This window comes from Pleurodeles waltl, chromosome 3_1 (assembly GCF_031143425.1).
Source record: "Pleurodeles waltl isolate 20211129_DDA chromosome 3_1, aPleWal1.hap1.20221129, whole genome shotgun sequence".
NCBI lineage: Eukaryota > Metazoa > Chordata > Amphibia > Caudata > Salamandridae > Pleurodeles > Pleurodeles waltl.
This window is the reverse complement of record NC_090440.1, coordinates 1,263,660,952-1,263,684,913: the sequence shown is the minus strand read 5'-3', so window position 1 is coordinate 1,263,684,913 and position 23,962 is coordinate 1,263,660,952. Positions and strand designations below refer to the sequence as shown.

Sequence of the window (23,962 nt, the reverse complement as noted above, 5' to 3'; positions counted from 1 at the left end):
AGCATCTTATAACTTACAAAATGATTCCAGGGTGCAGTCATGTGATTTATTCAATTGTGACTTAACTATGTATTTGATTCTGATTGACACAATAAATGAGAATACAGTGGATGAGTATTGGGTATATTATAGTTTGTGTTACTGTAGTAAAAGTCATTTACAATTTGCACATCTGCATATATGGTTTTGAATTTGGCTTTTTTGAATTGTATTTGTTTTAAAATAAGGTATCTTCCTAACACTGGGAGATAGTTAATCTCATGTAATTAGATAAAGTATTGTTGATGGGAAATGTGAAATTGAGCAGGGTTATTGTGACATTGAGACTGTTAGTAAACAGTTATTTTCTCATGTCTGTTATGCTGTATTTTGAAATTAATTTGGAATATGATGTGCACTGGTTAAATACAGTTGTAAATGGGTGTTTATTAGCATAGTAGCTCTAAATAACATTTGCTATAGTTTAGCCACTCTTTTCTTTGAAAAGGAATTTTGGAGTTGCCTAAATCTATTGACCTCATGCACAGATTTGCATTAAATTTGAAAATTGCTCAGTGTAGTCTGGCAAAGTCTAGCATGTCACTTTTCATACAGATGCATACAGAATAAAAGATAGATAAAAAATATGTTTTCCCATTGTGCACGAGTCAGAATATTTTCTATTGCCCTCAGTGCTTGCATATGAACAAATTCACACCAAACGTGGGAAGAAGGTGGAATTTTACTAAGAAAGCATACATTTGTTGATTTGGTGTTAATCTGTTCAAGTAGTTTTTGAGGTATAAGCATTTAAAAAGTTTGAAAGTGAGCTTTCAAAGGTTACTTTTGAATATCTTGGGCATTTGGAATGTGTAGAATATGCACAAGACCAGAAATGTAAACAATAAAGGAAAAGTAAAGGAAAAAAAAAAAGGAATTCAGTTAGACGAGGAAGCCTTTTCTTTCAGTCATCCTTTTAAGATCAATGGTTCCACAGCTTCTACTGGTGATTGGAACATTCAGACTTATGATGACAACAGAGAAATATCTCTGAGGTAGCCATTTGAGAATGTGGGGCAATGACCCTGTACCCTACCAAAAATAAATGGTATAAGGAGATGAGCAGACACTCCATGACTCCTTGGGAAAGGGGAATAAGGATGGGTTACCCCTTGAAGGCAAGAAATGCAATTGTTTCTCAGAGAATGTGCTTTAATTGGTTTTGTGTTCATTTATTCAGGGTTTTTGAGATATAAGCATTTTAAAAAGTAAGCTTTAGAGGGTTAACATTTGTATATCTGGGCTGGATCCTCCAAGAGAACAGATGTTCAAATGAGGAATCTTTTTTCATGTCAACCTTTTCTCATCAGTGGTTCCATAATTGGGAGTGTGGATTCAAATGATCAGATTTAAGAGCACAAGCAATAAAGTTATCTGTGGTGGCCGTTGTGAGATGTGCTACACAGATAACTTTATCACTTGTGACTGTGCATGCTACTGAGGTCTTGTATGCTACCAAGCAAAAATAACAATAGATGGGTACTACTGGGTACTCCATGACTTGTGGGCAATCGGAACCAGGAAGGGTTTCACCCCTTGAAGAGAAACTAAAAAAATACAATAGAGTCTGCTTATCAAAAAATAAAAATAAAAGGAACTTAATAATGGCAGGACTACGTCAAAGCTCTGTGGGCCAAACCCATCTACAGCAGTTTGGGCTAGTTTGAGGAAATTGTTTAAAAAAAATAACAAAAAAGTAAAATATGTAAAAGCAAACAAAAACTAGTGTAACAGTAAAAAGAAAGATCAAACACAAAGGAGTGCTTTAGAAGAACCATAAAAAACACAAAAAATGATGTGGTTAATTTGTTGTTGTGTACATGACATGGATAGAGTTCACATCCTGAAGCATACCCCCAGTATGCATGGAGGGAGGCTGTGATCAGCAGGTTGGCCACCTTTGGCTGAATGGGCACAAGACCTGGCTATTGTACATGCCCTGTGGTAAACCCTGCTGTGCACAGCCAAGGACCGTGCACAGTGGGGATTAGCCTCCCAGCTTGCTAAATGCAGGGCCATAGCTTGATGCAAGGCAATGCCCCAACCCTCAGTGTGCACAGTTGTAACCATTTCTTAGTGGGATTCGGCTGCCCAAATTGGCTTTGGTATAATGTCTGGTTGTAAGTAAGATCCTGCATGTAGCATCTGCCGTAGCAGGTAAAATCCACCATTAGAAAGTGTGCCATAGTTGCTAGGGAGCTGTGTTAATGTCAAAGTAAGATTAGTTAAAATCATTGCACACTTTTAATATTGATGCAATCAAATTGAGTACATCTTTGGTGGCATCTGTTTGAAATGTTTTCAAAGTTGAAGTGCGTTATGGTCAATGACTTATTGTTTGTGTTTGATTATTATGATGATACCCTGACAAATTGAGTAGGTTTGTCTTTTCAAAAATACAACAATACGCTGTTAGATGCGTTCGAGATATTGTATCTTAAGGGGTCAGCCTTACTGGCACACAGACTATCAGAGCTGCCTCCAGCCCATATGGTCCAGAGTACATTTAGGATACATTTAAGTGATTATATATGTGACCTTTCTTTAGTGTGCATTGCTGGTAGCTTATGAGGGTGTTATACAGTGTATTTTCACTCATCATGCTGTAAACATCAGATCATTTGTAATACTTTTCCTTTTTAAAGAAAAAGCACAGAACGCATTGAAATGTATTCAGTATAGTTTGTTGCATTGCTGTGTATATATATTTGTTGCATGCTTAGGTGCTTTTATAGAACTAAATGCAGTGGGATAAAAACTAATATTTCACAGTGAACCACAAAACTTGGGAAATATTTCATTACTCTCTGTGAAATATGGATTTGTTTTCATAACAAATGTTATTGTGTTTTTGGCATTAACATAGGGCCAAGCTGTCCACTGAATACAAGGAGGAGGTTTGCAATTAGACCCCCTGCATCAACCACATAAACAATAACATAAGAACATACACAGACAATTTTATGACACCCCACCTCTGAACCTGCGTTACTGGGGAGCCCATAATACAGCATACATTTGATTCTAGCAATGTTGGCCCCTGTCTTGTTGATTACTATTCCTGTATGTCTGTGTTTAGTAGAGAGGTCTGGGTACAAATGGGTACCAGAACTATGCCCCTATAATTGGCCCAGTGCTGAAACACCTTTGTGTGTTTCTGGGGGCAGCCTCTAGCTTGGTAGACAGCTACCTTGGGGTCCATACAGTGGTCAAGCGCATTCTTCCAAACACTAAGCAATGGAGGGGTGTTTGCTTTCCGCATTTTGGCAATAGCTCTTTTTGCTAGTGTGAGTTCTACGAATAGTAGTAGTCTTTTATAGCGGTATCCATCAATGACTTCTGTGCTATAAAGAAGGATCACTTTGGGATCTAGCAGAATAACCCAGGAGAGAACCTCCCCAAAGCAAGTTGTAACACCCCGCCCATAGATCCTCAGCCCAGAGCAGTGCCATACTGTGTGGAGGAAGGTCCCTTCTTCTTTGCCACATCATAAGCTCACTGGGGAGGTTATTACACCCATACAGCATACTCCGCGTCGTGTAAAATTTGCTCTGTGGAGATATTTAAATTGTATCAATTTGAGGCGGGTGGGTATCACAGCTGCACAAGGGGCCCCAAAAACCTCTGTCCATCTAGGGTTTCTATATCCTTTATGCACAACTGTTGCGGTGCCGGTAATGTGGTGAAGCTGTGTGTGATCAAGGATTGATATATTTTTGTGAATTATGCGTTTTGTCACCATGATAACAGCCTCCAAGCTGCTCCACAGAGTTTTAACACTGTGTGGGCTTCTAGGATTTTGTTGCAGCAATGATATAATTATGTTGCAAGGTTTACCTAATTATGCAAAAGAAATGCAAATTATGTGGCACATTCTCAGTCAATATTATTTTCATTAATGTCATCTCGAAACATATTCCCCTTTCCCAAGGAGTCATGGAGTGTCTGCTCATCTCCTTATACCATTTCTTTTTGGTAGGGTACAGGGTCATTGCCCCACATTCTCAAATGGCTAACTCAGATATTTCTCTGTTGTAAAATCTCCAAATCTTGCAAATTATACAGCAAACTATCTGGCAAATAAAGTGAATCCATAATTATGTGGAAAATGCTACAGCCACAGAATAACATTTTGTGGCCCACTCCATTGTTCTTTGTTTGCCAATAATTTATTATTGAAAGGTAAGCCTACATATTCTAATTGGAATCAGTGCCCATTATTAGTTACAATTGGAAGAAAACAGCCTTTTCAAGATAAGTACCCCTAAATAAACATGCAGTATAAAAGTATTTAATGAGATGTATGTGTGATATGCTCCGATATAGCCCTGGGGGAAAATTGTGTTGTGCTTGCTGTAGTTGTGTGTTACTCTTATTACGGAAAATTCTAGAAATCACACTATTAGGCCATGTTATGTAATTATGCATCTGGTATATTGGGAAAGACAGAGCACAAGATGATGCGTTTGTATTTTTTACACTATTTGTTAAATGCTGATATACAGCTTCAAATGGTAGTTTGGCATTTTACATAACAAAACATAAGTTTATGTAATATTTCCTGAATTTACATAATTTGATCAACCTTTGTTGTATTTTGTCATTGTTAGATTCTAGTGACATTTACAAACCGTTCAGCCTTAGGCCTTATTGTTTTTAATATCAGCGGCAGTACAGGCCCATATTACAGAGTTATCCATTATCATAAATGAAGTTATGGTTAATATTGATTACAAGACCAGAACGTGTTCCAAAAAAAATTATGAAATGTAAAGAGACAGTTAAATTAAAGTTAAGGTTACAAAACCAAAACCTGCAATCCCCTGAGGTTCACCATTGATGGTTTGCACCACAATCTGTACTATAGACAACAGAAAGGTAAACCATACTTCAAACACAAAATGAGGGCCAAATAAACTTAGAGCATAGGAGACCACAATTGTTTTTTTTTAAATCTGCACGTCGGTCTGTGAATTTTTTCTAAGAATTAAAAAAAATATTTTTCAGCACTGGTGGGGTCCCAGAGAGACCCCTGAACCAAGGCTAAGGGCTCAGGGTATTCCTTCCCTGGCCACTTTCTTTCTTTTTTGCCTAGATTTTGGGGACTTGGCTGAATCCCCAGGGACTATCTACTTCCTGGGTCAAATCATACTAAAATAATGCAGGAGGTCCGCACCGCAAAACATTTACTAATAATGTGGGGGTAGGCCTGCATGGCCTACCCCACAGCCCGGGTGGCTGCCACCTCCCCAGGGCTAAACATAAAGTGAATGCAGGGAGGCCAAACGACCACCCCTGCAGCCCTGGGGACGCCACCTTTCCAGGGCAATTCATATAATTAATAGGGGGCCACATGGCCCCTCGGACCCCATGGACTGCCACCTCTCCTAGGCAATTGAAGCCATATAGAGGATGTAGAGGGGGTCTGCATGCCCCCTCACTCCCGGGATGGCCACCTCCCTTATTGACCTATGGATGGCCCTGGTGACTGAAAACAGCTCCTGCTTGCGGAAATAAGTGTTTTCATCTGTTTTCCTGCATGCAAATATGCTAGCGGGAGCAATGCTAGCTCCTTCTGAATGCAGAAAGTTGGCTAGGACCATGGGGGCTTTGAGGCTCTCTTGCGATCCTGTCAGTAAACATCTTGCTTGTGAGCGGCTTTCAAGTCATAGAATGACTTCAAAGCAGCACACAAGCAAGCTGTATGATTTAAATGTTGCTTCTGGCCTGCTGGCAAAGTTCATGGACTGTGAGGGGGGGCACTAGAGTGCCTGGCTGTAAGATGGCTGCCTCTTTGTAAAGCTCTGCCAGCCAGAAGACCTTTACCTGGCATTATCCTGTATCAGGGGCAGTCATCTGTACCTGGTGACAACTACATATATACACAGTGTTCCACTGTCTTGCAGGATCCTCATTTAACAAGTGCTGCTGACGTTGCTCTACCCGTGGCCACCACAGTGAACAGTGCAGCCTAGTGGGGCCTGGGGAGGCATGGCCTGGTAGCACTGCAGGCCATGGCTGCAGTTTGTGGCTCAGGGCGTCAGGAGCTGCGCTGCGGCAAACAAAAGAAGACTTTATCCTAGCAGCAGCATTCACCCAGCAGGAGGACTCTGTGCCAGGCAGGCCCTGGCATACTGATGGTCTGACTGCACAGACCGCCTTCAACCACTGGCAAAATCTGTGTGGAACAGGTACTCATCCCCCCTGTAAGGGGCAGAGATGAAGGAGCCCCTTGGAAGGGGCTGCGCCATCCCAAACAGAAGGCGTAGAAGAAGCAGGCCTGCCTGGCACTGCAGGTAGGCTGCAGACCTTAAATAAATGCTGCTGCACTCCCTGCCATATTGAATTGAATTATACTGTCCTGGGCCCCAAATTAAAAACTCTTGCTGACGCTCTCTTTCAGGCATCCTCTCTGCTCTTCCTGTTCTCTGCATTGCATGACTGATAGCTATAGGGGTGACTACTGCCTGCCTGACATGCAAATGCCTCTGTCCACTTACACATTGGGCCCTGGCACAGTGGCGCTACTCTCCTTAACCTGAGGATCATCAGCCTTAACACCACAATATTTGAGAGGTTCGGCTGATTCTCAACCCCAACCCCTGCTTTTTGCTGCCAGTCTACATCTAGTGACCGTGTTGCAAGGTTAAGTTGGTCCTCTTCAGGCATTACCACTGCTTGTGGACCTGCCTGCTGTCCTGCACATACCCCCCCTTACAGGATGATGGGGAAGTGGTGGGGCTTCTCTTTTGCTTTTTTTCTGGAACAGTCGTATATGCAGCTAATGGGGGGAATATCTCCCCATCAGCCAGTGTCCCCTTAAAAATGGACCTTTGGCTGTGCAGTGGGAACTGGTTGGCCCTCAGAACACTAACTACTCCTCCGGTCATCACCGACAGGCTGTAAGTGCTCCTATGTATGACCACCAAGATAGGGAAATGTGACACAAAGCAATCCAAACTTTCCTTTGACCAAAGTTGGCAGACGTGCACAATGGAATCAGCACTGGAGGAACACCAATTGGGCCTAGGTGGTGGAGAGAGTGCCCATCAGGAACCCACAATACGAGAAATGTTCCGGATCTGAAGCACAGTCTATGGCTATTGACCTAAAATACATCTGCTGACGGACAGATTTGACAGTCAAGATGACTGTGATGAATGAGAAGATACTGCAGATGGAAAATGCATTAGAGGTCATCCACAACACGAGTAAAGATCTCAAAGCGCGCTCAAGAAGGAATAACCTCAGAAATGTAGGTATTCTGGAATCTCCAATAGTGGGTCACTGGGTAGCTTACGTTGAGATGATGCTGTGTACACTTTTTGAGGAGTCCCTCTCAGCCATGTTGATGGTCAAGATAGTGCATAGATCATTGGGCACACGCCCTCCATCCAGTGCCCCTGCATGGCTCAGAATTGCCTATCTACTAAATTACAGAGAATGAGAAACAGTGCTGCGGCTAGCCAGAGATCAACTGGACCTCATTTACAAGGCTTGTCTATGCCCTTCTATCCAGACTTCACAGAGCTGGTACAGGAAGCTAGGAGAGACTTCATACCAGTCAAACGCTCTCTTAAAAAAATAGGCGCAAAGTATTCGCTGCTGTACGGTGCAAAACTCAGAATTTCTCATGCAGGAAAAACCACATATTTCACTGACCCTACGCAGCTGTCAAGTTTGTTAAGGCTGACACCGACTGGATCGCAGGCAATGTCTAATAATACTGAGAATGGCCACCACAGTGAGAACGATTAGGTTAAATGCCACACCAAAGGCTGCTCTCTAACTCACTGACTACCATTGTTGACTCAGGCTGGCTTAAATTTGCTTTCTTGAACAATTCTAGGTTACCATTACTCATAAGAACTTTTGCCCTGTGCTTAGCTGTGCTGCAGTTAATTTGGCAGCATATGGGTGTAGTTTGGCTACCTCAGTCACTCAGCTCTTCCACAGCTGGGAGGAAGCCGGAACTCTAGCTTGCCCCCTTTGGGATGATTCCCCGATTGCATACTATTGCTGACACTTGTTGGTTTAATTTGGTTGGGTGGGGTGCATTTGGCATGGTTGGGGGCTGTAGATGGAGGTGGGTGGGATGGATACAGAGTTTCTGTTTCTAGCTGCAATTGGTTTGTATTTCTTTCTTTCCCCTTGTTCTACCTTCGCCTTTCTCCCTTTGCTCAGAGCACATACACCATTTTCACTGCATAGGCTTAACCTCCACTACGACTTGTCCTCCCACCTAATACTGTAAATGAACAAATTGGTATGGCACCTGTGATGTGTGTGGCATGGAATGTACATTGGTTGAATGATAGGTGCAAGTCTTGTCTTGTGCTGGGCTACTTGCAGCTGCATGGCGCCTATATCTCTTTCTTCAAGAATTGCACCTGACAGAACATACACTGGGCCAATTGAAGGGGGGATGGATCGGAGAGCAGTACATAGCATACTGTTCGAATAATGTATGAGGAGTTGCAGTGCTCCTCCATAAAGGCCTCCCTTGGCACACCCACCACTCCCTTTGTGACAAGCATGGCCATTAGGTGATCCTTTTTGGCACCCTTCAGGGTCATCTGCTTAAACTCATCTCTGTCTTTGGCCCCAGTGTAGATGACCCCAAGGTTTTTGCTGAAATGTGGTGACTGACAAGCACTCTTGGGCCTGGGGCTATGTTGTTGGGTGGGGGGACTTGTAGACCTGTCCAGAGATGGCCATGAAAGCTGTCAGGATGGCATGTGCATAACATCCGCCCAGTTAGCCTGGTCACGCATTGATTTCTGTCTGAGCTCACAGGACACTGCAACGTGGACCAATGAAGTACCACAAATGCCACGCATATTATCCGATCATGCTCCGGTTCCTTTTAAGTGTCCCTTCCTCACTTTAAGTCTCTTGCCTTCACATGGCATCTCCCTGCTGGGGCATTACGAGACCCGGTGTTTCAAGAGACAGTCCGGGCACTGATTGTTGAGTAGTTTGCCCTCAAAACCAGCTCAGTTGAGTCTAGCTCTGCTCTTTTGAAGACATTCAAGACAATCATCCATGGAATGTGCAAATCTAAGGAGGCTGGAGTGCTACACGGCTTTCGCGGTGACAAGGCTTTCCTAGAGTCAGAGATCCATGCTTTAGAGCTCCAGGTTTTTGCGGATTGAAGCAACTCTATGCTTGCTTCTATCCATCACAAAGTTAATGACTTTGAGGAGGCCAGGCAGAGGGATGCACACTACCTTAGCAGAGAGGCTCAGGCTCAGCACGATGGGGAGGGAGACAAAGCGGGCAATATGCTTGCTAATATGCTTTGCATGCCCTGAGCCAATGGTTGTATTGTTGAGCTGAGGACCGATAGAGATGAGGTTGTGACAGGGACGGGAGCAGTGCAATCAGCAATGACTACCCTTTCATACTACATTATATCAGACGACTCAGGAAACTGCCTCTCTGGACCTAGCCTCCTTTTTTGATTCATTGCAATCGCTTTGGCTCAGTGATGGACAATGTCAGATCCTCAGTGAGCCATTTACAACAGAAGACATCATCAAGGTGATTGGCGCAATGCTAGCAGACAGAGCTATAAAGAGTTGGTTCCTCCTCTGGTCCGCACCTCCTGGCCATGTATGAGAAGTCCCTGGGGAAAGGTGTGCTTACTCTCTCGCTCTCTGAGGCACTTATTGCCACCGTAAAGCCTGATAATGACCCATAGAAAGGCATCTACTACAGACCGTTGTCTATGATGAACATAGATAATGAAATCCTCACCAAACTGATTGCCTTTAGACTCCTGCCACTGCTGCTGCATATAGTCAGACCTGATCAATCTGGCTTTGCCCCCTTAACGCTCCACCTCCCACATCCTCAGATCCTTCTTTGCACTTCTTCATACTATCAAGCCCAGTCTCAGTGCAGCTGCGATTTATGTGGATGCTACTAAGGTTTTTGATTCACTTGAATGGCTGTACCTTTTCGCTCTGCTATCCTGGCTGGGTCTAAGTTTTAAACGTAATAAACTAATTTGCCTCCCCCATATACAGCTGGTAGCCTGCCTTCATATAAATGGTCTGAACTCCCCTACCTTCTCGGTCTCTGGGGGCACGCAGCTGGGTTGCCCCCTGTACCCATCTTGTTTGACATCGTGATGGAACCAGTCACGGCTTGCCTCAGCCAACACCACTCCCATCGTGGCTTTGCCTTTGCACCCCGAGTAGTGCTGGTTTCTGTGTATGTGGATGATGTCACCTTATACGTTAAACACCCCCATGTCAACTTAGATCCCTTGATCAGGGAATTTACTCGATTTGGCGGCCTATCAGAAATTTTTATCAACTGGGCAAAGTCCGTTATCTTTCCTCTTATGGCAGCTACCCAGGAGGTGTCTCTACCATGGGCAACTAAACCAATTTAGTATCTTGGTGACTCAGCCATGACCTGGACTTGCTGTGGCACTTCAAGTACAGTCTCCTGATGGTCTGGCTAGAGGAGTGGGGGAAGGCCTGAAAAAAGCTCCCCCTCTCTATGACCAGCAGACTAGCCCTGGCCAAGATGGCGATCATCCCTAACTTTCTGTACCTGTTAATCAGTCCCCCACTTCCATTACTACTATACTTTCTGCACCAGCTCTGCTCCCTATTGGTGACACCAGCATGGCCTGGCAGACAACCCAGAATTGCCTAGGAATTTCTCACACTTTCATTTGAGCAGGGTGAGCTGGCAGCTCTGGACCTGGACCTTTACTGCTTGAGTGCACAAGCACACTTTGCTCATTATTGTCTGTACCCAGTCCAATTCATGGCGCAGAGCGCCTGAGCATGACCACGTTGCCCTGTACCCCTTCACGTGGTAATGTTCCAAACTGCAAAACATCCAAGGTCTAAGATGGACATGGTGGGATGCATGGTGTTGGCATGGGATGAGATGAGAAGACAAATCCACCTGGATGTCCTCTTCTGCCCATCTAGTCCCCTGATAGGTCACCTTGAGCTTCCAATTACACAGGATGCTTGTACTGGCATTAGATTATGCAAGTTACACCTTCGGACCATGAGTGATGCCTACCCGGATGGTTCTTTTATCACTTCACAAAAGCCCTCCAGTGCCATGACGCCTTTATACTAGACACGCTACTTACTTTTATCTGTGAGCATCCATCCATGAGCCGCATAAATCATTTTCCACAGCACCCCCCACCTTCCAAGCCATTGAGGCCTTTATGATGAATCCATCCTGCGCAGGCTCATTACCAGAATATATGCTCATATGAAGACAATAGCCTTGGAGCGAACACCCTGCTCCTGACATGCATGGTAGGACACGCTTGACACCCCCATTGTGGAAGAACAGTGCCACTTCTGCTGTGCTCAAGGGAAGACGCTGTCCCCCAATTACCACCTGCCCTTTGTCCACTTCAGATATCTCCGTGTTATATAGAACTCCAAAATGTTTACACAAGATGAGACTCCTGGAGGATGCGCACGGCGCATGGTGCTCAGCGCCTTGCACTGATTTCTTACACTCGGTTTGGGGCTGCCTTGAAGTACGGAGGTTTTAGCCTTTAGTTTTCGATGCCATTGACAAGATTGTTGACTTGCAATTTTAACCCACCCCCCTAGTTGCATTGTTGGGATATCTTAAGGATATTCCCCTGGAAAAACTCAAACTGACTGCTCTCCTGCTTCTGCTGGCTAAGAGGAGAATAGCAATGCACTGGGAATGACGAGCCATCCCAAAGAAGGACACCTGGCTTAAAGATGCGGCTTACTGCCAAGACAATTTAAATGCTTACTGGAAATGAATGCCAGCAAGATTGTACCCTAAGAACATTTGGGCCCCCTTGGAGGTGTGCTTAGCATGGGCTGGGTGACCGGGGGTGGGGGGATGAAACCCCTGCCGCCCAGGAGCTGAGCCGCTGTTGGGCCCTCCACACTCTGCATGCATTTTGACCACCTCAGATAGCAATCAGATACTATAATGATAGATCTCGGACCTGTTCTGTGCTATGTGCTGCCCTACCCCCACCTTCCCATCAGTTCTTAACGCTTTCCCTCTACTGCTGTTGGGAGTCTATTGGGCATGTTATGGCCACCTTACTGCAGTTTTACTGTCCTAACTATACCATGTGACTGGATGCACTCATTGCTTAAAGTATAACCTATTATACCTCCCTCTGTAACTATCGTCAAAAGTTCAATAAATAAAATGAACAACGACTAGCCATGGCCCACACCCGCTGCACTCAGGGAAGGCTGTGTGTATCATGGAATTAGGTGGTTATAGGGGGTTGGCTGCAGGGCTGACTGTAGGCTAGACCCTGCGGCCAACCACCACCGCACGCCACCTTTGGCCATGGTGGAAGTGGTTAGGTTAACGTGTAGTAATAAAATTTACTTTGTATTAAAAAACATTCAAATTCACAAAAAAAAAAAAAAAGTTTAGAGCGGCATTATAGTCAGGAAATAGAATAAGAAAAGCAAATTGACTTAAAAAAAAGGTTATAGGGACATTATAGTTAGGTTCTTAATTTGCTCGCACAAAACCATAGAAATTCAGTAGTTATTGTTTGAGCTATTTCAAGTAACTATAACTTGTGCCCTAAGGTATCTATAAGAGGTGTCCACGCCATGCACTGCTAATTACCCCAGATATCACAGCACTTATAACAACTTCTATAACGTCATTAAACATACAAATGAAACATTAGCAATCAAATTATAATATTATAAATTATGTAAAAGATCCGCTAGCAGCATGTCTATTTCAATCTATATTTACAGATTAGAAGTGTAAAATGTAAGAAAGAGGCTCTGATGGAATAGAAATGAAATTAGGTGTCTCAATTACCCTTCCTTGCTAATGCAGCATGAATAAACCATAACATTAAAGGGCCATGGCAGGCTTCAAACCCTGGGACCAGTTCACAATCCTATAATATTTTAATAGTGACAAGTATTCGAAGGTCACAAAAAACATAATCAATCATACTTTCTCTTCCAGCACAAAAAAAAGTATGTTTCACACAGGAATCTGATGGAATATGGTCACGATTCTTGCTAAATTTGCATTTGAAAATAAATATAATTTATCAAATAATACATCACTGATTTTTCCCAAAAAATATTCTTTTTTGTTGGTGACACACATTCATTTGTAATTCAAAGCTTAGCAGAGTATTGCCATATTAATTTGTATACTTAAAATTACTAAATAAAGGAGAAGAGGTGGCTTGGTCATAATCCAATTCCTATCAAGTATTGCAGTGAAAATCAAAAGCCCCATGTCCCTCGTTTAAAAACGAGAAAAAGATCTGTCGAAAGCAAGTAAGAACCAAAAAACACTCAGATGCAAGAATCTGTAAAATTTCATTCTTTGTTCCAGTCACTCTACTAGTCTTGTAATCATATCTATTCAGCATTTCTCATAGAGTATCCTTTGTTGTTATGGTCCCTGTACTATTTACCGCCAGTTGTAAACTTTGTATGTATGAATACAATGGAATCTTCATAATTTCAGCTTCCTCATATCCTCCTTTGCACTAATAAGTTCATCTTGCAATCATCCTCCAATCTCAAAGTGCATCCTCAAATCTCACTTTGCAGTAGAAGTTTTTTTAAATCAACAATTCTTTCTAAACTTTTTGAGGACTTTTTAATCATGTTATTCTGAAATGGGGCTGGAGATTGTATTTTCCAGCTTTTACCTTGCTGTAGTTCTTGATATTGTGTCATAATGTAGGTTAACTGGGTATTCTTTAAGATGAATGTCAGCACACAGCTTTGAATAGGAGTCATTTTTTTTATTGTTCCCTCACTCATGGAGATAAAGAGATTCAGAATGATAAACCTTTTCTTACACACGTACAGGAATTGAAGCCCTCATAGTTTACATTTGTACTGCACTTTACCATAGGGGAATTCAATCTCCACCCAAGTGGCAGAGATCTCCCAATGGTAAAATATAGGGAAAAGTAAAAAAGTACATTAAACTAGACAGAAATGTGTAACATTACTTTCATAGTAAATATTTATCTAATTATAGTGTTTGTATTTATTTTATATGTTGAACAAGAAATGTTAGAGCATGATTAACTTAATAAAAATATTTTTTTTTACTAGTTTTAATATATTAAAATAAATAAATTAAATAGTTTTTCTGAAGTTTATAACAAAACCCACCAAGGGTAAAAAATATGTTTTCATTATATATTAAACATTACCAAAAAGTGATGCACAGAATTCCATGAAAGCAATTTAATTCTATGTTATTAAAATATGTTACAATAATTTTTAATTAAAAAAAGCTATTCAAAATTAAAATTGAAATGAAAAACTGTTGTTTTTAGCTATTTATAAATTTAATGTATTTATATTTTTAATCTACATTTTAAGGCCCTTCCTAAATTATTTTCTTTAGAAAGTCGTTGCAATACCAGTGGTTGGACATGTGTGGTTATGGACCTACTCTAGCTCTGAGCTGGAGTACATTTACAACTTTCTAGGGTTCTTTTAGGCTCAAGTAACTTTAGAAGTGCAGTTTGTGAATAGGAATGGGCTCACTCTTTTGTGGGTGGCTGCAAGTACCTCCATTAAGCCTTCCCCTCTAATAGTAAGTATACACCATTTTCCAGCCACTCCTCCCTGTTCCTCCCACATTTACTACTAGAAAATATACTTATGTGTGGAGAGACTCAACAATCAGGGTGGAGTTCTCAACACAAAAAAGATAGACTAGGTGGAGGTGGAACCTCCACACACACCTTTATGTATAGCATTTTGTAGTACTCTAGTGGTACTACTGTAGTACTACTAAGTGTACTACATAATGTACTAAGTGAGAAGGCCCAATGATTTCTGTCTAATTAGCACCAGGACAGTGTTTTGCCAACTCAAAAAGTCTCACCTCCTGTATTTACCTTTTCAGCAATATACATGTATACATGTAAACATCATGCAATTAGGGGCTTAGGCAATAGCCAGTTGGCTTGTGCTTTTAGATGCTCAATAAGTGATTCAGGGGTATTGCTTGGGGCCCTTTTGAAATGTGTGCACCAGTATTGTAGCCTAGTAACACAAAAAAACAAATTTTATAAACTCTAATATGTTTGACTTTGATCTGCTGATGCCTGTCAACAAAGACTTTCACAATCTGTTAGCTCCTTAGAATTGTTGTGATCTGTTATCCCATCAGTGGAAAGGGAACACCAGTGCTTGTCCATGACATATAAATACATTACCATCTTTAAAGGGTTGTGTTTAGAAGATTAAGAGAAATTCAGCTTTTTTGGTGTATTGGTTGCTCTGTCTTATTTTCTATCAAAAAGACTGCCTTTGTGATTATTGATCAAGCTTAACAAGTCTTTCACTGCTACTTGATGCCACCCCTCCAACTGCAGCTAAGCTCTCAGGTTTTGCTGGTCTTTCATCCCATTTATCTTGTTTAAACACAACTGCTCCTCCTGCTCATAACCAAGGGTGACAGTTTCAGCAAATACGTGATGATGGTGGTGAATAGGTTACTGTGAGTAACTCAGTATAGTACATGCCTCAGAGCAGGTAGAGTTTTGTGTGGTGCAAGAGCTTCATCAGCATAGAGCTTGCTTTACAATATTTGACCTTCTGGCAGGAGAGATGGCTACAAGGACCCAGTTAGGTTGGTTTAACAAGAGTACCCTAAATCCTGGTTGTGGAGCATTGTGAGGTGCCAGGTCGAGGAGGTTTTTTGAAGCTGAGGCAATGCAAGGTCAGGGTTTGGAGAGGTGACACACAGCATCAATTCTGGGGAGCTATGAGGCTGCAGTGAGAGGTCCTGGGTCATCATCAACAGTGCTTGTGATTCAAAGTCTTGTTTTCAGGATGCTTCATGCAGTGGCTGGATCTGAAGAAGTGGCAGGTCTGGCGGTGCAAGGTTCAGGGTCGTTGTCAAGGCTGCCATCAATGGGTAGTACCACTTGCCAGGGAATGATTCACAGTTGCAGAGTCCAGGTGCTGTTGCAAGAGACTAACCCTTGGAGTCACTGTGGTGTTTCTGGGTACAGGTTGCAGGTACAGTCATTCCTACCAAGGCAAGATGTCAGCAGGGCAGCAGGGCAGCACAGCAGGGCATCAGTCCTTCAGGGTAGCAGTCCAGCAGTTAGGCAGTCCTTTCAGCAGCACAGCACTCCTTCTCCCTGGCAGAGTTTTCCACAGGTCCAAAGTGTACTAAAAAATTGGTTTCTGGGGTCCAATATTTATACTCTTGTGGCTTCTTTGAATTGGGAGTGGATTTTCTTTGAGGTGCTTAGGTTTCCTGGCTCCAAACTATGTACAGCGGTATGCATTCTTTTGTGCAATAGCAGGGCCCAGCCTTTTCATGTCTAAGTAGGGCCATGCCTACCTTTGCCCTTCCGTTTGCCAGTGATGGGCCGTCAAGGCACACCCAAGCTCTATTGTGTGGTGCTCTGAAGGAGGAATGCACAATGACCGACTGCCAACTACACCTGGTCATGTGACCCAGAGACAGGCTGCAAGCAGTAAATGGCTGAGACAGAAAATTGCCAACTTTCTAAAAGTGACATTTTCAAAATTGGAATTGAAAATCAGACTTTACCATAAAACATGATTTTTCATTACAGTTTTAAATAGTGAAAAGCAAATTTGAAAGTTTTTCTCCTTCAGTACATATAAAACTTTAAAGTACATGTTCTACTCTTTAAATACATTACACTCTACCCTGTGGGTTGTTTAGGGCCTATCTTAGATTAGAAAGGAAGGTGTGAGTCTTGCAAAATGTTTACTTTGCCTGGGACATGTTTCCAGTGCTACTTAGGTGGATGGCACAATAAGTGCTGCAGGCCTACTATTAGCAGGCTTTGGGTACATGTAGTACCACTTGACTATGGTCTTATAAGTAAATTAAATATGCAAATTGGGGATAAGCAAATGTTCCTATGTTTTAAGGAGTGAGCACATTCACTTTAGCACTGGATAGCAGTAATAAAAGGCATGATTATGAACTTGGCGGACGGGATACTCTGTCACAAACATGTTTGATATCCTGACAGCCATTTCACAAGTTCCGTGGGATATAATGGAACTTGTAATTCGGGGGACGGGATATCCGTCACATTTGTGACAGAATATCCCATCCGCCAAGGTCGTAATCAGGCCCAAGGTGCCCAGAGTCCTAAGGCCACCAAAAGTAAGATCAGAAAAATATTGAGAACTAAGACAAAATAAGACAAAAATGTAGGGAAATTAAACACTGAAAAGAGGATAGTCTATCTAAGGGCCATGTGCAGCTGCTGTTGTTAGCAGAGAAACGTTTAATGCAGGTTCTAGCTTAAAGATAAAGGGCCTCATTGCCTCATTACGAGTTTGGCAATCCATAGACTGCCATTGCAGCAGTCTGACCGCTGTCAGGTTCGAATTCAGACTTCCAGATTAGGAGTCAAGCTGGCCTATAGAGCTAACACCGCTGCAGTTCCACCGGCACCCCCAGGCAGCACAGACTGCCATAATAACAAGGCTGCACAAACAGACCTGTGGAGCCTGTGTTTCTGCTGGACACATTTTGAGTTTGCACACCGCCAATGTGACCATGGCGGTTCAACCACCACTTCCCAGCAGGCAGACAGACAGTATAAAGGGAGACATTCACCTGCAGGCAGCCTCACACGTGCGGTGCCACCATGGAGCCTATCACAAATGTCCTGCTGCTGCTCCTGCTTAGCAAAGGTGCCCCAAATCAACACCACCATGGGCGCAACCAACCCTAAGGCCACACACCTAAGTTTGTCATTAGTCATCACAACAGATTGTTGTGCCATCATCCACATGATATGGGAGTTACGCTATGGGCACCAAGTACATGTGTCATTGTGAACACAGTCGGAATCATACATGAAGAAGGACACATGAACAGTCACAATATCCCCCCTTTGGGCATGTCACTCACAGTGCACCGCAACACTCCACAACAACACACGTCTGGCCATCTCAGGGACAGTGAAGGGTACACAGCATTGTCTCAGAGAACACCACCAACACACAAACATCACATATACAAATACAACTCCCACAATCACATTCCTCACATGCCATGGACTGTCATCACATTCAACACACATATGTATGGATTTGACATGGAATGCAAACAACACTTTCAGTAAGCAGCCTTGCAACGGACACTCACATCACACACATTGCAACACAATGGAAGGACAATGGCACGCACAGTAGACAGAGAGACAAATATACAAAGATCAATATGCAAACAACACCTGCACAATAGGGATTGGGCCAGCAGGATCACTCAGGGAAGGAGGCCGCACTGGGACACCTATCACCTTCCAGCTGCCCCTAAAACAATTATTGCACAGGAACTTGCCCTTCAGAGATCTCTGGGACAAACAATACTGGACCTAAATGACATGCCTATCTGCACAATGTGGAAGTGCATGTCAACAAAGCACATACATCTCCAACTGCATGAACATACCTCTACAGGAACTAGCTGCAAGGTACACACAGCTAAATGGACACATGCACAGCCAATTGCAAACAAAGGTAGCACAATTGAACACACTCCACGTCTGCAAAACAAAACTCAAACTGACACACATCAGATGAATACATAATCCATATAAGGGGGACAAGTATAACATCATACTTGCTCACATTGGACAACACAAGATAAAATACCATACCCAACAGAACACAATACTGTGACACCACCATTTCATTTACTCCCACATATCCATATATTCACACATATTGACTTGGGGGACACCAGGACTGCCCACAAAGTCAGATTCTGCAAGCAACAGCAAATGGATCAGCAAGCAGGCTGAAACACACACAACTATAGGCTGGCAACACAAATTACTCAGAAACAACATAAAGGTCATAAATGAATTGCAGGACAAATATGTACCCAAAAAAAGACAACCGTTTGGCTTTATTTCAATTTCAAACAGTGCAAGGCCATTGGCCAGTATATATATTAGTCGATCCTAGCACAGTGTTGTGCCAACACTTGACTCCTAACTGCCAGGGAACATCCACAGGAAGGGGCACCAAGTTGGCAGACACCCCAGGGATCATCCTTGGAGGCGGGGGTGGTTTTGGATTTGAGGAGTTTGGTCCTGAACTTGGGAGGGGTGGTCTGCTTTTTAGGAGGTGTGGGCTTCTTGGGGTGAGGGGTATGGGTGCTTGAAAGGGAAGTCTTGGAGGTAGAAGGGAGGGGCCGGTGAGGTGGGTGGTGGCTCCTGGGTTTGGGACGGGGTTTGGAGAGAACAGGGGAAAGGTCCTGGTCAAACAAAAAAACTTTCTTAGGGACACAGGGATACTTGTCAGAAGGGGGTTGGGATTTGAAGGTTGAGGGTGTGCTTGCCTTTTGTGCTGGTGTAGATTTTGTGGGTGCATGCTTATGGGAGGTATACTTGTATTTGTTTGGTGTATGTTGGTTGGGTGAGTGAGTGTGTTTCTCTGTCTTGGTGGTCTGGGAAGTGGAGGTGCTGGGGGTTGAGGGGTGGATTGGGTTGGTGACGCAGGTGTGCTGGATTTGGTGGATGCCTGTCTCTGTTGTTGTGGTGTCTGCGGGAATTGTGGGTGTCTCACTGACGGTTGTGGTACCTGTGGGTGTGCTTAAAGTTGTGTGTGTAATGCTGGGGTTGGTGGGGGGTGTCTGGGGAAGTGGTGACTGTTGTGTCTGTGGATGGCTCTTGTTTGCTTGTGTGACAGTATGTTTTGTGGTGCTTGTTTTTGTGTGTGCTACTCTTGCGTGTTGATGTGGATGCATGCAGATCTGTATATGTGCTTTGGGTAGGTAGGAGAAGGGGGATATAAATTGGGAAGAGGTAGGTGGAGAGGGTACGGAAGTTGGGGCTGACTATCTGCCGTCAGTGTGGAGGCCAGAGCCTGAAAGATCTCTGTAGGCCTGCCATTGCACCATTCATGCCTTCCAGAAATGTATTTGTTTGTTGTAGTTGAGTTGACAATCAATGGATGGCATTCACAATGGCTGACAAACCCACAGAGATACTTCTCAGGAGGACTATAGCCTCCTCACTGAGGGTCACAGGAGCTGGGGCGGATGTGCCTGCAGCAAAGAAGATGCCCACTCTCTTGGGTGTGTGGGCACAGATAGCTGGGTGGGGAGCAATGGGAAGGGCAGTGATAGAATGAGGGATGCTTGCAAAGATGGTACAGGGGGATAACCCAATGGGTCTGCCACCACTAGGGATTGGCCACTGGAGGAAAAATCGGATGATCATGAGGATGTTCTGGTCTTTCCTATGGCACTCCTCTTGCCCTCCAGGCCACTGGGTCCCTCTGTGTAGGTGGTGGCTTGATCTGAGATCCCATGGCCAGATGCTTCCAGACTCAGCTGTGCCCCGTCTCCTTCGTTTGCTGGTGCTGATGCTGCAAATACAAAGAGACATAGGGTCATCAAATGTCCATGATCACAGTTGAACAACAGCTCTGATTAGCAAAAATTACCATATCAAGTAGGCCCCAGCAAGAAACTCCACCTAAGTGGCCCATACATGTGCCACACCATGTGCATGCATGTCATGTGAGCTGTCAACAGTCGCCCACAGGAAATTCAAGATCTCAGACAACTACAATTTCATGGCTGATGTTGTGTAATCACAATAACCATTTAGCAAGTAGGAGATCCCATCACCCTCAAAGCTTTGCCCCATGTTGCAGGCCTCGGTTACCTGTTTGTATCCAATAGTAGGCCAATGTCAAATGCATTTCCACAGATCCCACACAAGATCATGCACACATCTATTTCTCACATACATAATGACCCAACAATAAGAAATGATGCTCCAAAATCCTGCCATGTTGATGGCAAAAGTACAATATCCTGGAGGAGGTGGATTGGAAATACTCATGTCACACTGGAAGCAGTTCCACTATGCATTATTCACCAAGTGATATTTGTCCCACTGGAGTCATAGAGGTAGTATTAATGTTGCTTAGAAATGGACACTGTAGACATCACAGTGAATCAGCATGCCCCAGGGTAATCAGCACTAATGTCTGGCATTCCTTACAATGACATACTCTGACTGCATCAGTAAATGCCATTAGTCCCTTGGATGTTGGAGAGGCCCAGAGATTTGCAAATATTTGTTGTCCAGTTGGAAGCTACATCATTCTCTCCATTATGGTAATGCAGACCCAGATGTATGTCTGTGGATGAATGCTGGTACCCAAACACAAGTGATTCCAACACAACTGCAAATCACTCCATGATGCTGGCTAACAGCCAAGTCACAAACCTTACCCACTACACGTGTGCAGTGCACTTTTTCACATGATGCCACCTCAAGGGCATAGGTATTCACATTGTGGCTCTAAGCTCTAAGCGTACCTGTCATATTCCTTATTGCTATGGCAGTTGTTCATGCCAAATGACATGCTATGATGGGTGAGGGTATGTGTCAGCCAATAAACAATGGTGACACACTCCTTTCTGTGGCACAACATGAAATGTACCCCATTGTAAATGTCCTACTCCACACACAGTTTGCCATGCACATACATGTGAGGGAATACAGACATCTTCCCATCAACATAGGCAGACCTGACATAAAACGACAGCTTACAAATTTACAAATGTTTTTCAAAAGAGAAAGGGACACATGCTGCCAAGAGAATTTGTCAACAGTGATGGCACTAAATCATGTCAATGAGCATTCCCCACTTACTAAGGCAAAGTATTGACTTATAGCTGCATCCAAAGAACAATGTAAGCTCTGTCACATGTATGTTGGACATCTTCACATTACAGAATGTAGTGAGGCAAAAGCATCCGTTGTACGTTGAAGACAAGTGGCCTCTGTGTGGCAGATGACTAAATACACATGTATCCAGGGAGTCAATTAGCATATCAACATCATTAGTGACTTCTTTTAGACAGATATATAGCAATGCTATTAGTATTTTATTTTGTGTACAAATTCTAGTTTAGTTGCATACTCTATAGTTGGGTTGGATATTTATAGGTGTCTGCATATGCTTTGGTTAAAGTGATAGCATCACCCCTGAATTGCAGTGTGTGGTGGATTTTACAAAAGGTCACAATCATTACCTGCTCAAAATCTATGAACATTTCTGTGGATTTTAGTTGTTAGTTTGTTGTTTTATATGTGTTAACATTTCATTGTAAGATGCACTATGTTTTATAAAAGTGCATACAATAATGTGATGTTTGTTTGTATTTTGAAATTGACCATGTATTGTCTATATGTGACTGAATAGTGGAGGGCACCACTTAACAGTGTTGTCCATCATTCAAGTGTTACACTGAGGTTAAGTTAGTAAATTGTTATTGATAGCATAATGCTTTTTGTATCGTTATTGTGGGTGTCATGTAGTCTTTTTTTGTGAATAATAAAGTGGTGGGGTATTTTTACATCTTCATTTTTTTAAGAGTTCTGGTGGTGTTTTCATGTCTCCTCTATTTATTATTTTTAGGGTTGGCATGTAGCAGAGTTGGCCTGTTTTTTTTGTTAAGGAATGTTTAGTGTAATATTTTGGAGTATTGTTTCAGTGGCTCTTTTGAGCTCATACTGGTCTCTTTTATGTCCTATTAAATATTTCTGACTTCTATTTCAGAAATATTAGGGGATAATAATGTCCCTTAACACATTGAACAAATTAATTGTAGTGGTAGCCCTTCCATGGCATGTATTTGAATAATATTTGGTGCATATCCAGTTTGTTTTGTCACTAGTGGTGTTCTTTTTATTATATATATATCTCCTCTAAAATGTATTGGTAGCTACCCTTTTATGGATTTAATCAGTTTAGCTATTTCCGTGGGTTTTAGAACATAAAAAAAAACAATATGTCATGTTATATTTATTTTAAAATGTGTCAGAAAGCTAGATCTTTGCAAGGAAAGCACTGCATTTGGTGTTAATCTGTTTAGTATTCTTTTAAGAAATGTATGTATTGTTAGCCTTGGCGTCATTGGGATGGTCTCCCCTAACTTTTTGCCTCTACTGCCTAGGTTGTTTCTGTGTGCTGGACTCTGTTTTTACTGTTTTGTTTGATGTGGACACTTTACCACTGCTGACCATCGCTAAAGTGCAAGTGTTCCCTGTATAAATTGTATGTGCACATTGGCTTATCCATGATTGGCATATTTGATTTACTAATATGTCCCTAATAAATTGCATTAGGGGTGTCCAAGGCCTGTAAATCAAATGCTACTAGTGGGCCTGCAGCAAACATGGCTCAGACCTGCCACTGCAGTGTCTGTGAGTGCAGTTTTAAACTGCCAGTTCACCTTGCTAGGCCTAAACCTTCCCTTTTTATACATGTAAGGCACCCCTAAGGTAGGCCCTAGATAGCCCCATGGGCAGCGTGCAGTGTATGTTAAAGGCCTATCTCTCTCATACGTTAACATGAAGGTTGCTTATATGATTAAAGCACAGATTCCTCCGCAGATAGACATGTGGAGTTTGGGGTCTCTGAACTAACTATTTAAAAATACATCTATTAGTTAAGTTGGTTTTTAGATTGGGTGTTTGAAAATGCCACTTTTAGGAAGTAATCATTTTCTTTCTTAAACCATTCTGTGACTCTGCTTGTTTGTGGATTCCCTTTCTGGGTCAGTTTGACAGTTGGGCTGCTTGCACCTTTCCTCTAGACAGTGACACAAAGGGAGCTGGGGTGAGGTGGCGGCTGGTGAGGTTTGTGAGTGGTGGGGCTGGACTTGGCGGGGGAGACGTGCACATTTTTTCAGGAGGTTAGTCGCCTATTTTTCATTTCTTCTGCAAATCCTATTTAACAAAATTGGGATACATTTAAAAAAAAGAACAAAAAGTAATAGCTTACACTGAGCATTCTACAACACATTTTTCATTATATATTCCGTTGTATTCGTTTTTAAAGAATAGTAAATTATGACCTTATAGTGCACCATGATACAG

General features: G+C 42.8%; 1 protein-coding gene across 2 annotated transcripts in view; it reads left to right on the top strand.

Moving 5' to 3' along the window:
- Positions 1-23,962, top strand: part of LOC138285083 (contactin-associated protein-like 5) — a 1,227,365-nt gene that overhangs the window by 1,095,320 nt on the left and 108,083 nt on the right. The gene's annotated exons all lie outside the window — the stretch shown is intronic.